This window comes from Ochlerotatus camptorhynchus, unplaced genomic scaffold, assembly GCF_037179485.1.
Source record: "Ochlerotatus camptorhynchus isolate MF236.1 unplaced genomic scaffold, CSIRO-AGI_Acam_v1.1 ptg000616c, whole genome shotgun sequence".
NCBI classification, from domain to species: Eukaryota; Metazoa; Arthropoda; class Insecta; order Diptera; family Culicidae; genus Ochlerotatus; species Ochlerotatus camptorhynchus.
Window position 1 is genome coordinate 1 of NW_027041095.1, and position 16,362 is coordinate 16,362.

Here is a 16,362-nt window from a genome sequence, read left to right on the forward strand (position 1 = left end):
GAACCCTGCTGCAAACCCAACCCTCTTACCCAACATCCCTGTGATTCCTCGTGGAAGTGCAGAGGACTCCTCGGCTTCCATCAAAGCAAGTGTCACGTCAACACATTCCTACCCATTCCTTTCTTGACCTGCGTTCAAGCGCGGCTGGCGCTGGTATTGCTTAATTTGAGATCACCAGTTCTTACACATTGAGGATGATTGCTAGTCCCAAGCATCGTCTATTGGTTCTCTGTGTAATTACAGCTGATCTGGCAATAACAGAGTAGCAACCGCGGGCGGTCAATCAAGCTCATGCTCATGCTCAGTTAAGATTCTCACAATTTTAGTTGTTGTTCCTCCTTCAAACAACTTTTCTTCTACCTTGACCGCTCTGAAATGTTCTTTCGCCTATTACAAATTCAGTGTTTTAATTTAATTTATTTGTACAGTGTGTGAGTCGTGAGTCTATCTGTGAGTCGTCTGCTTGCCGTTCCGTGTTTTGTAACCTCCACTTCCAACTTTATATCGTGCTCTCCGTTGCACTTCACTATACGTGCCTGACCTAAATTTGTCCACAAACTTTCTACAAATTCCCAAAGCACAGAATACTAAAAACTCACTTTTAAGCACTTTCTCAACGATGCTGTATTGTTTGTGTTTTTCTATGCTACCTTCCGTTCTTTGACAGATTATCTTCCTCCTCTCTTCAATCCGTCACTTCATCTGTCATACTTACTACCTCATCGTCCAAATTCACTGCAGCGATGGAGCAGGGCAACGGCCAGTGTTGCCAGAACAATTGGGAAAATGTCTCTAATGTTGGCCTATGGATCTAAGATTGGGCCCATCGCTAAAAATCTGCTATTTATCAATTGTATCTAGATGAACGCGTAATTGGGACGGTACTAATAGATATTTTTGGTTGCTATTGAAAATTTAGTCGATTGCTGCATTTATTCATTCATTCCTCTATTTTAACGTCGGTCTCTGTTCCGCAATCTAGTGCCAATCACCGACGGACATCGATTGGCATCCATTGACGGAAATCGAATGTGCAGGAAGGCAGCTTCCACACCTGCGTAGGATATCGCACCCATTCAACACACATGGGCCGGGACCAACGGCTTTACTTCCCTTTCGAAGGAAGACATTGCAAAGGCCTCAAATTCCAATATCAATCTGAGTAAGAAATTAACCAGTAATAGACCCCCATACGGTAGGAGCAAATACACAACTTAATAGCAGCAGTGACAATGTCGCACATTTCCAGGGTCAGTTGTTTATAAACAGTTGCTACCGCGTCGTCAGCGATGCGCGCTGGCTTAACTAGGTGCTTCGAGAAAGGTCAAAGTAAACATTGGTGAGTAAGCACCCTACATAGCCGTTCCTACCGCGAGGAGCATTAATTCTTGTTAAAAAAACAGACACCGACTTTCCAAGAGAAAAACTATCTGTCTCGCTTTATATGTACATACTGGAGAAAAACTATTGTGTAGAGTTTAAGCAACAAATTCATGTATAAAAGGTTTCGAAGAATAAAGAATCGGGGCAGTAGTTCTGATGAGTTATTATCCAAGGTTTGCTAGGTGCGGACGAGCACAGTTCCAACCTCAGGATAACTGATTCATCAAAGAGCTTTTTCCATACAGTAGAAATGGAATTGCACTGTCTTTCATTTTACGGAAAAAGAAAGACCACGCGAGTTGTTGCTCTACGTTGGGCACTTCAACACGGGAGTGAAACATGGATGCGCAACGGAGTATGGGCGCTTCATCTGGTGACAGCGGAAACTAAACCGCTATTTTCAAGTGTTGGAACGCCAAAATTTCGACTGGCTAAAATCAGTAAGTGTTAAAAAACCAAAAAGTGACTTTGATTAAATTACAAAAAAGGAAAAAGTGAACTAGTGATTAATAAAGAGTACAGCACATTGGTGCACATCTGGTCAACTATAAAGATATGGGGACTTCAACTGGGAACTTCATCGCAGACTCAACAAGGAATAACCCTGATCCTGCTCCTGATAGGGTGAGTACACAGTTAAAAAAAAATGTGTTAAGTTCTATTCTAGATACACATAAATGGAGCGTCTCATATCATACAAGTGAACATTATAAATTGATTAAAGTTCTGATACGTTTCAAGCAATGTTTTAAATATTGTACATTTAATCGTTGTAAGCAATATTTCTTGCAAGATGCTGGAGTGCGTGATATGAAATATAGGTTTTTCAGGAATTTTTCAAATTTGACTAACAAAGCACAAAACATGAAAAAAAAAATTTTTTTTTTTTGTTAATTTTGAATTTACGCTGAAAGCATTTTTGATCCAATGAAATTCGCGAAAAGGCAATATAATAGCAATATACATAAATTAATAAGGGACTGAGAAACAGTCGCATTTTTACTCGTTTGCTTCGAAAAACAAACAAAAAATGGCAGAGTTCCCAACTGAAAGAGCTATTCAATGCATTCCAGAGTTCAGAGGCGCGGCCTCAGAATTACGATCGTTTTTATACCAGTGCGATTTCTTCGCTAAGAAATTGCCAGTAGAAGAATCGCATGAACCTTTAATTCAGGTAATTTTGATGAAATTGAAAGATCCGGCATCAGGGTATTTCAAACGCATTTATGCGGAAACATGGCCCGAAGTGAGAACCAATCTCGAAAGAGAATTTGGGACAAATGTTAAACTGGAAGAAATTTTTCAGAAAATCGAAACTTTGGAGCAAGGACCAAACGAATCCTTTCAAGATTACAAAGATAGGGCATTAACATTAAAAGAACACGTGGATGAATATGAAGAAAATAATGCCAAAGGCAGAGAGTCATATGCACTACGGCATTTGAGGATACATTTTTTGGGAGGTTTGAAAAATAGGAACTTGAAAAATATGGCAAAATCACAGAAAAATAAGACCTTCAATGAACTAGTCAAATATTTACAGGAAGAGTGTATCTACGAAAAACAAATTGAGGATATCGAAAAAAGACTTCAGTGTATTCACATCGCTGAAAAATCAAAATCACAAAGGAACCGAAATAATTGGGATAAGCATGTCAATCAACCCAAATATTTTAACCAGTATCAACGAAACCATCAACAAAACAATTCGTTTGATAGAAAATTCGGATCTCATAGAGATTTTCCGAATAATTTTGTTAGGTCTAATCAAAGGCCGTTCAATGAAAATCAAAATGTTTACAGGGGCACGAGTTGCGAATACCAAAAAAATAATAATTTTAGCAGAAATATGAACAACAATAGTTCACCGAATAGGTCAGACAATTACAACAGGAATGATAACGGAAACTTCAACAGAAATTACCAAGGTGAATACAGCAATAGATACAATGACGAAAACCACAGAGAGAATTTCAGTATCAGAGATAATTTCAACACAAGACATAAAAAACTAAAATTCGGGAATCCTGGAAAGACACATGTTACAGATTCCCAATGTTTTCACGCTGGGATAAGATTTGACCCAGTCATTACAACAAAGCATAAATATCCAATGTTCGGCGGAAATAACGGGGATTTCTACTGGTATATGTCAACAGCAGAAAACCCGGAGTTCTTTTGCAGATACTATTTTAACACAAGTAAAACCGAAAATTTTATGCATAAAAGTATAGCATTGAAAGTGGGAGCAAAACTGATTAACCCACTTAGTGTGGCATATACAGAAATAGACGGAGAAGAAGAAGAATCATTTGGAGATATTTGGGTCAATTTAAAAATAGGCAGAAGTAACATACCAATAAAATTTAACTTAGTTCATAATTTAGCTGTACCAGCTACGATAGGCACAGCATTCGCAAGAGATCATATCGAAAGTGTAGGTGGGAGCTTCAGATTTGCAATCTTCAAAAGCTTCTCTCATCCTATAAATAAAAAATATATTGATTATATACATAGAGAAAGTAGTGTGAAAGACATTAAACGATATGTGGAAATTGAACCATACGTTTTTAAAAAGGACATGGTAGGAATCACAGCGGATGAAAATATAATTGAGAGAAATAAGGAGCTTTCAAGTAAAAATAGTCATGAAATAGAATTTAATTTTCATGCAATAATGGGGAAACAAAATAAAAATAAGCAATATAATAACAGCGAATCACCCCTTTATAATATAATATCAAATAAAATAGCACTTAAAAAAATCTATTCTAGAGATAACTTATTTTATGTCGAGATACCTACATCTAATAACCCCGCATATAGGCTGAGATGTTTACTCGATACAGGTTCATCAGTAAATCTGCTCAGATATGAAGCAGTCAAATCGCTAAGAATAGACCAAGTAAATACAAATGATACTATAACAATAGCGGGAATTGGTGGAAATACAAAAACAAAGGGATCAGTTAATATAGGTTTAATCATAGGAAACATAGTTTTCCCAGCAAAATTTCATTTAATGACACATTTATTAGTACCATGTATACTCGGAGGAGAGTTCCTTCAAAAACATGTAGCACAAATTGGAAGAAATTTTGAATATGCTATTTTTGAGCTTGACACTTGCAAGAAAAACTATAAGGAAGACGAGTGTAAAGATTTTACACAAGTCCATACATTCAATGGAATGGAAATAGATGACCCGTTGGAAAATGATTTTTATCATGAAGAATATAATGAAGAAGGAAGTGAATATGACGACAGAGAAATGTTGGACTTAAATGCTGACATAGACTACGATATTGTCAAATACAAAAATATTAAAATGCTTCAAGGACACGAACGATATAATAAAATCTTCGAACAGATCGAACTTGATCATTTATCACGAAGCGCTTTAGAATCAATTGAATCAATTTTAAGTAATTTTAGTGATGTGTTTTTTCTTGAGGGTGATAAACTGACCCACACAGATGCGGCAGTGCACGAAATAGAAACTTCAACGAACGTACCCATTAATAAACGGCAATACAGATTCCCAGAAGCAACAAAAAAGCAAATTAATGAAGAAATCGAAGAAATGTATAGGCAAGGTATCATCAGACCAAGTAAAAGCCCGTGGAATGCACCAGTCTTGTGTATACCAAAAAAGGACTTGGATGCAGCTGGAAATAAGAAATATCGAATTGTAGTGGACTTTAGGGCTTTAAATTTGATAACTAAGCCTTTTGTATATCCAATTCCACTCATCAATGAAATCATGGATAATCTTGGAGATAGTGTATATTTTTCAACATTGGATTTAAAATCAGGATTTTATCAAATCCCAATCGATCCAAAAGATGCCGCTAAAACAGCCTTCTCAACCCCAAAAGGACACTTTGAATTTACAAGAATGCCTATGGGATTAAGGAATAGCCCATCAACTTTTCAAAAATTAATGAATACGGTACTATACGAAATCGGAGATGTTCGAGCCGTTGTTTATCTGGATGATGTCATCATTTCAGGAAGAACAATCGAAGAACATAATGAAAACTTATATAAAGTGTTGCAAGGACTACGCAAACATAATTTAAAATTAGAACCGGTGAAATGCAAAATTTTGAAAACAGAAATCAAATATCTTGGTCATATAATAAATCAATATGGTATAAAACCAACCAAAGAAAATGTAGAAAGTATACAATTGATGAAAAGTCCATCTACAGTGAAAGATGTTCGGTCATTTTTAGGTACAATTAATTTTTATGGAAAATTCATTCCCAATTCATTCATTTATTGAAGAAGAATGTAAAATTTGTATGGACACGTGAATGTGAGGAAGCTTTCGAAATGCTTAAAACATGCCTTATATCTGAACCTTTGTTAGTAAGGCCTAATTATGAGGATACATTTGTCATCACCACAGATGCTAGCAATTACGCGATAGGAGCGGTGTTATCTAAAGCAAGCAAAACATGTCCATATATTATCATTTCGCAAAATAAAACAGTTTGAAGTATTACAAATGATACAATTCATATCATTGAAATTTGATAAGAAAATTTCTTTGTACAATGCAGACTCTGAACGTATTCAAATAGAGGGTGAAGAAATCGAAACAATTTTACGAGAATTTCATGACGCACCCCTAGGTGGACATGTAGGAGCAAAACGTATGCGAAAGAGAGTTGGATCTCTTTTTACATGGAAAAATATGAGACGAGACATTGAAGATTATGTAAGAAAATGCGATTCGTGTCAGAAAAACAAAATTTGCAAGTCCAACAAAATTCCAATGAAAATTACTACAACAGCTACAGAGCCGTTTGAAAAATTATTTATGGATATCGTTGTTTTACCCGAATCGGAATGGGGTAATAAATACGGTTTAGTCGTTCAAGATGACTTAACCAGATATTTAATTGTCGCATGTATGGAAAATCAGGAAGCACAAACAGTAGCAAGAACTTTTGTCGAAAATGTGATCTGCAAATTCGGGTGTCCAAAAGAAATAGTGACCGATCAAGGTGCGAACTTCATGAGTAACCTCATGAAAAACATATGTAAAATTTTGAAAATTAAAAAAATCAACACAAGTGCATACCATCCACAGGCGAATTTAGTGGAACGTTCAAACAGAGAGTTGAAAACCTATTTACGTCAATTTATTGGAGGGAATCAAAGAACATGGGACCAATTGATACCATACTTTAACTTTGAATACAATACAACGATAAACTCTTCAACAAATTACACCCCATTTGAGTTATTATATGGACGAAAGGCAAAAATTCCCACATCCATTTATAGAAAAGGTAATTCCACAATGGACTATCATGATTACGTTGGTGAAATAAAGAGTATTTTGAGCAACATTCATTATAACGCAAGAGAAAACTTGAAAATATCAAAAGAAAAGCGGAAGGTTCAATATGACAAAAATTCAAATCAATGGCAACCAATGTGGGGAGATTTAGTTTTAGTGCAATCAAACCCTATGGGGGTAGGACAAAAACTACAGAGTATGTGGCGTGGCCCATACACAGTAATGGAAATTCCTAGTGAACAAACCGTGGTAATACAGAATGGGAAGAAATTAGAAAAAATCCACGTCAATCGTATAAAGCGATACAATGATTAATCAATGAACAATGAAAAGTACGCGGAACAAATTCGTCAGTACCGATAAATAATTATTTATTTATCGATTATTATGTACATAATATTTATATTATAATTAAGAATAGAGAGACACACATATTAAAATAACAATTAAAATTTGGATGTTCCTCCAGGAGATGACTATGAAAATGGAAAGAATACTGCGAGCAAATAATAAAACTATTAGCGAAGTGAAAAAAAAAAAGAAGTGATAAACTGTAGCTAATGTATAAGAGGGATACATGGAATGTTTGTGAGAGAGTGCGTTAGACAAGGGAAGACGTTCCCGGAACGAATGATGTATATGGTGATGATTAAATTGAATAGCAATATAAACAAATAATAAGAATAAAAATCGAATGGATATTATTGACTAAATGATAATGACCCCGGGGTATGTATATATAAAATTAAGTATTGTTATTTGAAAATGAATTTATGGAATAACCAGAATGATAAGAGACAATTGAAAATTGTAAAGAAAAAGTATATATTAAATTTCAATTGGGATTAATAAGGAATTGAACAAAATGTTCAAAACATGCATATATGGAGATGGAAACATAAAAGCGAAGCCTCAGATAAAGTTTCAAGAAAATTAAAACAAAGGTAAAAACATATATAGTTAATAATAGTAAACAGTATTTTCTAATATAATCAGTGATGAAAACATTTCAAAGAGATACAAAAAATTTCGACCTGTATGTAATGCATGCAGTAATTGAATGATTCAGCTAATAAAACAAATGTATTCATCAAAAAAGAGCAAAATATTTTGCAGTACGATTTTGAATGGAACGAAGAGCTAAGGATTGACATTACAGCACACAATATGGGTTAAATTACTGGAAAAACAGTTACAGATTTATACATAATTTCATTAGAAAAAAATTTTCACGTTGAAAAATAATACTTATGACAATGATGAAAAAAAACGGTGACAAACAAGATCAAAGTGGACAAGAAGATTGTACCTACAAAGCGCTTTGGACTAACTGTGTACTAGAATCTCACAGCGAGATTGAATACAAAACAATTTTGAACGGAAAATACCGTCAAAACACAGCATTAATATACTGTAAATGATCTCAGAGTCGTAAATGATGTTATGGTTGACAATTTATTAAAGGCCGTTTTATTTTTTACAGACCGTTACAGATGTGGAGATAAACAATTGGACAATGGCATTCGGAATCCAGAATGCACGAGAATTTATGAATGAGTCTAACTGAAATTTAAGTTTACTTACAGATACCCACCGTTTCCACTCAATTAGCGAAGACGAGCACTTGCAGCAATTTGGCCGCTAACAAGACATTAATTGAATTGACTAAATAAAAAGTTAAACGTATGGCCAGAGGAACCGGGAACCGAGCGTAGATGAATCGAATTACAGATACGTGCCGTTTTAAACCTCATTAGGAGAAAAGGAGTACTTGCTGCAATTTCATGACGCAGCCATCCAGATGCTTTGATTAATTGGTGAGTTACAATTACAAACAAAAAAGAGTTAAACGAAGTAAGAGAAAAAGTATAGTAATAAAATAAAAATACTAGCAAAACATGATGAAAGGCATCAGAATAAGAAGTATGACACAAAGGAATAAAGTTAAGAGTAAAACAAGAAGTGTAATATCGACAATCAGATAAAAATGTTCAGTTAAAGTAATTAATTGTGAATTTGTTTGCTGCAAATAGATAGTATACTGATTATTTATTGTGTAGATCAAAATATAAATTTGAAAAAAATAAGAGCGGCAAGCAACTAACGCAGAATATTATTAATCATATCATGTCAATGATATCAACATATGTAAGCCAAGTTAAAAAATAATAATAATTATAATTGATTCAAAAGATGAGTAGAAAATAATTTGAATATACCAAAGTTATAGTTTAATGAATGTTTTAGAGTGAAATTGAAAAAAAAAATTATCGAAAAGAAAATTATTGGTGATACAGTGAGAAAGGGAAAATCGATTTTGGATATCCTTGGATGTACCAGGTGGCGAATCTAAGAGACCGTCAACAGCGAAGGAAGAGTAACATTCACAATGGCTAGATGACAATCGAAAGACAAATCATGCGGAAGATTGAAGATTGACGGTGTTGGGTAGGATCATCGGAAAAGTATAAGGAACAGGAGGATGGAATCGAGTGGTTTATCGAGGATAACAAAATTGATCAACACATTATACTGTATAGATGAGCAATCTTCGGCATAAGCTCATCACACAGCATCTTAAAAGACAAGCTACTTCAGCAACGGTTTCGCAAACATCATCATAAAACTACAGAACATACAACGTAACGTTTGATATGACATCATTAAACATCAAACTCAAAAATGGCAATGAAGCACAATCAAGTACACAACTAACGCATGGTATGGCACAAACAATAAATTGACTAGCTGCATATATAAACACAGATAGAAAACAGTCGTGGATAAAATCCAAAACAAGTTTACATCTTATAACGAAAATCATCGAAGATGTGGAATCATACTACACCATAGAGAAAGTTGAAGTTCTAATAAGCACTAAAAAAGTTTCCAACAGAAACATACATAATGACGAGATGCGATCAGTACAAGACATAGATATGAAAGACGATGAAGAGTAACCTGAATGCGGCAAACAACGAATCATAGATGGCGGGGAATGGCAGATACACCCACACCTGATATTTGATATCAACCAAATGACGAGTCAGGAACAGTTTTCAATCGCATGGATGAACGAGCAGAAACGAAGGAGCTCTTACGAAAGGTACAATTGAGGATCACCCTAAGGTTAGGAGAAATATGGCAACAAGAAAGCACGAAATTTTCAAATCGAAGATTACCAACTCAAGCTTATTGATAATAATTTTTGAAAAATGATTCTCAAGCTCAGTAAGTAAGGGGGGATGCAACAATCCCAAATTCTAACATCACTTCTTATAGTGAATTATTCGTAATAGTTCTATACAATGTTAACATTAAATATCAATTGCAACCAGAATGGGATAACTCAACTAAACGCATAATTAACGTAAGTCAGTTAGGCAAATTAGGTTTTATTTTCCCGCGCAATATTTTGTGATCAATCTTTTCTAGATTAATCTCAAGCTCAATAAGTATAGGGGGATGCAACGCCCCATTTTCCGTGAACCCAAGATTCACTGACTCAGCGTAAACGTAAGCATAGAAAAGATTAGCAAATGAATAACCACCACACGCCAAACAGGTGAGAATGTTTTCATTCGGTTATGTAAACGAATAAACATTGAAGGGCAGCGTAACGTTCATAGTGACGCTCCAAATGGGAACAAATAACAGGGCCATGCAGAGTAGCAAAATTAAAAATCAATATAAACAAATGAAGACGCCAGAGTATATCGCTACGTTCGCACAGGGTATATGACTCATGAGAGAGACTAATGAATTAATGAATGAACACTATGTACTAAGAATTAAGAGAGAGAAAATGTCAGCCATATGGAAAGTTCTATTAGTAGGCGGGTTCAGGTGACTTAAGAAAGGCACAGTAGGAGTAAGAACCATAATAAGAAGATCCAGTAAAAAAAAAATAGCAAATATAGAATAGTTACCAGCGCATATCCTTGAGTAGAATCTCTTCGATATTATTCTCAAGCTGGTTAAGTAAGAGGGGATGCAAAGGCCTCAAATTCCAATATCAATCTGAGTAAGAAATTAACCAGTAATAGACCCCCATACGGTAGGAGCAAATACACAACTTAACAGCAGCAGTGACAATGTCGCACATTTCCAGGGTCAGTTGTTTATAAACAGTTGCTACCGCGTCGTCAGCGATGCGCGCTGGCTTAACTAGGTGCTTCGAGAAAGGTCAAAGTAAACATTGGTGAGTAAGCACCCTACATAGCCGTTCCTACCGCGAGGAGCATTAATTCTTGTTAAAAAAACAGACACCGACTTTCCAAGAGAAAAACTATCTGTCTCGCTTTATATGTACATACTGGAGAAAAACTATTGTGTAGAGTTTAAGCAACAAATTCATGTATAAAAGGTTTCGAAGAATAAAGAATCGGGGCAGTAGTTCTGATGAGTTATTATCCAAGGTTTGCTAGGTGCGGACGAGCACAGTTCCAACCTCAGGATAACTGATTCATCAAAGAGCTTTTTCCATACAGTAGAAATGGAATTGCACTGTCTTTCATTTTACGGAAAAAGAAAGACCACGCGAGTTGTTGCTCTACGTTGGGCACTTCAACACGGGAGTGAAACATGGATGCGCAACGGAGTATGGGCGCTTCAGACATGACCAGAGATTTTCATGCCTCAGAAAAATCCCACCGACCTTGGCTGGGATTGAACCCAGACCCATTGGGGTGTTAGAAAGCAGTCACGCTTACCACTACACCACCGGCACCGGCTTGATTGCTGTATTTATGTATGGGCCCAAATTAGGGACACTTAGGCCGACATTACCCGCATTTCCCTTATATAAGAAATCCAGTAATGCTCTCGATTTGAACTATTTTTCTTACCTACATGAAGGAGAAAATGACGTATCAGTCTTTATTTGAATTTTGTTTCATATTTGGATGATACTGATGCAATTGGAAAACTTTTGAAATGGATGACGAAATTGTAATTGTTGAATTTAATGTGACTGAAGCATCAGAGGGCACTAGGTGTCTTTAATTTAATTTGATTTTCTTTTTACTTCGATGATATGCATGCTTCTGGAGAGCATTTGAGACCTGAAAAAATTGGATGTGTGGTTTCAAATATCTCTGATGCAACAGAGGGGCGCTAGGGGAATTTTATTGAATTTCATATTTTTTTTTTTAATTTGGAATTATATAATACAATACAACTTATGCAACTGGAAAGGAAGAAGATCCGCTTCGATGCATGCGGCGTCTGCTGGATAGACCGGTGCAAGGGTTCTAACCAGCTTCTCGGAAGCGATGCAAGTAATTTCCGTCCCGTAAAGCAACCTATTGTCGATGATGGCTCGCGCCACCCGGAACCGAACATCGCGGTTGTTAGGTCGGTGAGGCCGAGAGATCGTTTTAACGAGATTGAGTCTACTGCGGCAGACCTTTTTGACATGTTGGAAATGCTGGTCGAAGGAGAGCGTTCGGTCGATCAGTACGCCGAGGACGCGAACTGTTTTCCTGTTTGAAATGGCTTGGTCGTGGATCGTAATTGGGGTGCTATTGACTCGGTGATAAGACGGACATACGTGGCATCGGATGCTCTTCCTGGCAGACAGCTGGAAACCCATCGAGCCGGTCCATTTGACGACGGCAGAGACTGCCGCTTGTGCTTGCCGTAGGGTTCGGATATGTGTAGGACTGGTGGCCACAATCAGCACATCGTCGGCGAAAACAAATATGTTAATGCGCCCAGGTAGCCGGTCAAATACCCCGTTCATTGCCACCAGAAACAACGTGACTGCGATAACGGAGCCTTGAGGGACTCCGATCTCCTCGCTGAAACTTTTCGACCGCGTGTTCCCCACCAATACACGGAATGACCGGTCGGTCAAGAAGTTTCGTATGAAATACATCATATGCCCCTTCAAGCCCCAGTTTGTTAGTTTTTTTCAGGACGGCTGGCGTCCACGTCCGGTTGAAAGCCTTGTCAAAAGGCAAGGTGTTTGGTAGTCGAGCAAGCTGTTGGTCTCAAGGAACATCTTGAGTTGACGGTTCACCATCCGTTCGAATACCTTTTTCCATGCAAGATGTGAGAGCGATCGGCCGGAACTTAGATGTGCCCCTGTCTTTTTCGTTTGCATTCGGCATGGGCACGATGAGACTCTCCTTCCACAGCGTCGGGTAGGTATCCGAGACCCAGAGTTGTTTGAGCATCACAAGCATGCAACACTTGCCCTCAAGGGGCAGTTTTTTTTTTAAGTGGATACCCGAGATCGTCAGGTTCCGCAGATTTGCCGTTGCTGCGGCTTAGTGCGTGCTGGAGTTCCTCCCAGGAGAAAGGCTCGTTGATCTCGAGGTTGTCCGTGTCAGGCGGGATGCTGAACTCAACGACTGATGTACGGGTAGGCTTTGCCAACCGCTGAAAGTGGCTATCGCTACCGGAAATGGCTGAAATTTCTCCGAAATACCCTCCGAGTTCTTCGGCGACGGCTGCCGGTTCGGAGATGGTAGCTCCGTTAGCTTGTACATGTAATGGCGTCCAATGCCGTTACCGCTCCAGAGATCGGTCGAGGACTAGGAGGCGTTGATGCTTTCAAGGAAACCAGACCAACTGTTTAGCTTCGCACTTCTCACTTCTTTTCTGCATTGAATGTGCAGTGTACGGTACCGGGTTAGTAGCTCTTCCCTGTTTGGGTCATCTCTCGGCGTTCGCCTGAGTGTCCGTAGAGCTTTCCGGCGGGCTTTAACGGATTTTTTGGCGTCTTCGCTCCACCAAGGGAGGGTTTTTCGTCCAGGTAGGCTACTGGCCCTTGGTATGGTAACGGATGCAGCATCTAACAACAACTTAGAAAAATCTGAGATGGTTAACGGATTGCATTCGAGGATCAGGGACAGAATTGAACAGCAACTATGGGAAGATCAGTTCCCAGGTCAATCTCATTAAAAGGTATGCTCCTTGGAACACCGATGCCTACGGAGTGGCGAAAACTGCTACCTCTTTTGAGGGTCCAGGCGTATTTTCCGGTAAGCGAACGATCCATCTGGTCTACCGTCACCTTGTTAACTTATTGGAGAGCTATCACCCAGGGTGGATTGCTGTGGCAAAGCATCTCCAAGTCCCCGAGGTGGTTTAGGAAACCGTTCACGTTCTACTGGAGGATAAAGTTGATGGGTACTGGTAGAGCAGGAACGGGGTGTCTGCTGGTGGTAACGTCCTCGGAGGGACAGCTCAAACAAGTGGGAGGCTTGCGTCTGACTAGAGTTGCTGCTCGACAGTTCGCTGTGTCCAGAATTAGATGATATGATACTGTAAGGCGTTTGTTATGTTTGGTGGAATTGAGGTTGATCAATCCGATTCAACATGGGGGCGCTAGGGGTCTTTAATTGAATTGGATTTATTTTTTCTTTGATGGTATGAAATTGAAATTGTTGGTTTGATCACGGGGATCGTGGAAGTTTTAACCTGAATTTTATTTCATACTTTTATGGTACTTAGGCAACTGAAGGGCGTTGGTAATGTTTGATGAAATTCTTATTGTTGAGTTTATGTAACTGAAGCAGTAGATTTTTTTTTATATTTTATTTCCTGAAATTGAAATTGTTGGTTTGTAACAAGGGGCGCGAGGGGTCTTTATTTAAATTTAGGGCTAGGAGTTTTTAATTGAATTGTTTTTTTATTGTTGGATTTATCGGCTTTATTTTAAGCCATGGACTAGTTCATCACGTACATTAATTGATATTTTTTTTTACTTTAATGATATGTACTCATGATACTGCAAGGCGTTTGGAAAATGAGGAAATTGGAAGTGTGGCTTTTAATACCTTTGATGCAACATGGGAGCGCATATTGAATTTGATATTTTTTCTTTAACTTTGGTGATACCAATGCAATTGAAAAGCGTTTGTTGTGTTTTATAAAATTGGAACTGCTGTTTTTAATGTCAATTAAACAAATGGGGGGCACAAGGTACTTTAACTGAATTTGTTTTTATTTTGATAGCGTTTAGATTGCATCCTGAAATTGGAATGGTTGGTTTTGTTATGCTATAGTCCTTATTTTAATTTAAATTCATACTTTGATGACACTACCCAAGCAGGAAGAAATGACTCATCAAAACCTTATTCAGATCCTGATACCAAAATGTTTAGCCTGAATAATACATTTGATTTTTGTTACATCCTTGCAGGAAATGTAACGAAACCCCCACCACCGGGATTTAAATCTTGTAAAGGACTTTCCGCCACTTCCGGGATCATCTTAAACCCCAGATATCCCAGTTTTTCAGCAAGAAAAACACTGAATAATCAGCAAGAACATGATGCCATGTTCACGTTTTCTGGAATTGTGGAGAGCATCTTCAATATATTCAACGTCTCTGACTCAACTCGGAACATTATTAATTTAGTGTTTCCATTTGTGAAAACTCTTTTGAAGCAACTAGCTTCTAGGTGGTTCTTCCTTGCATCGATCATATCCTTTGATGGATAATTTTCCGAATGAGGTCGGGGATATGATCTCTGTTCTTCAGTGGAACTGTAGAAGTCTTATACCGAAACTTGACACATTCAAATTTTTAGTTAACAACTCACTTTGTGATGCATTTGCTCTTTGTGAACCATGGCTTTCTTCAGACAACGATCTCCCTTCCCACGATTTTAACATTATTCGCCTTGATCGAGCAGATTCGTATGGAGGAGTGCTTCTCGGGATTAATAAGCTCCATTTTTTCCAAGTTGTCGCATGTCAGGTAAATAATCGAGGTAAAAGCTTCAGTATTGCCTCAGTATATCTTCCTCCAAGAACTGCGATTTCTCGCCAAGGTTTCTCTGATATCTGCTCAGCTTTATCTGAGCCTCGGTTGATCTTAGGAGATTTTAACTCCCACGGTACAGGCTGGGGGGAACTGTACGATGACAACCGCTCAATCCTGATATACGACCTTTGCGATAACTTCAATATGACAATTCTAAACACTGGGGAAGTAACACGAGTGGCCAAACCTCCAGCAAGAGAAAGTAGATTAGACCTCTCCCTCAGTTCGAGTTCACTATCGTTGGATTGCTCGTGGAAAGTAATTCAAGATCCCTACGGTAGTGACCACTTGCCAATCAACATTTCTATTATCAATGGTTCATCTTCCACTCGCTCGGTTGACATCGCGTACGACCTCACGAAAAACATCGACTGGCAAAAATTTGCGTCCGCGGTTCTCGGTGGTACTGATTCGGTTAAGATACTCCCTCCGCTGGACGAGTACTCCTTTTTATCGCGACTTATCGTTGACTGCGCTCTTCAAGCACAGACGAAACGCGTTCCGGGTGGTTCCGTTCGCAAACCACCTCTCACTCCGTGGTGGGATAAGGATTGCACCGACGCAAACAGCGAGAAGTCCGCCGCGTTTAAACGCTTCCGCAAACACGGTAAGGTCGGGGACTTCGAGCGGTACACCGACCTCGAGAAAACTTTTAAGAGCTTGATTAAAGCCAAAAAACGCGGTTACTGGCGTCGATTCGTCGATGGTTTGTCACGAGAGACTTCCATGAGAACGCTCTGGAATGTCGGCAGGAGAATGCGAAACGCGTCATCACCGGTCAACGAAGACAAGGAGTACTCGGACAGTTGGATCTTCAGCTTCGCGCGGAAAGTTTGCCCGGATTCGGTGTCGGTTCAAACCAACGTTCGTGATCGTCCGTCGAGTA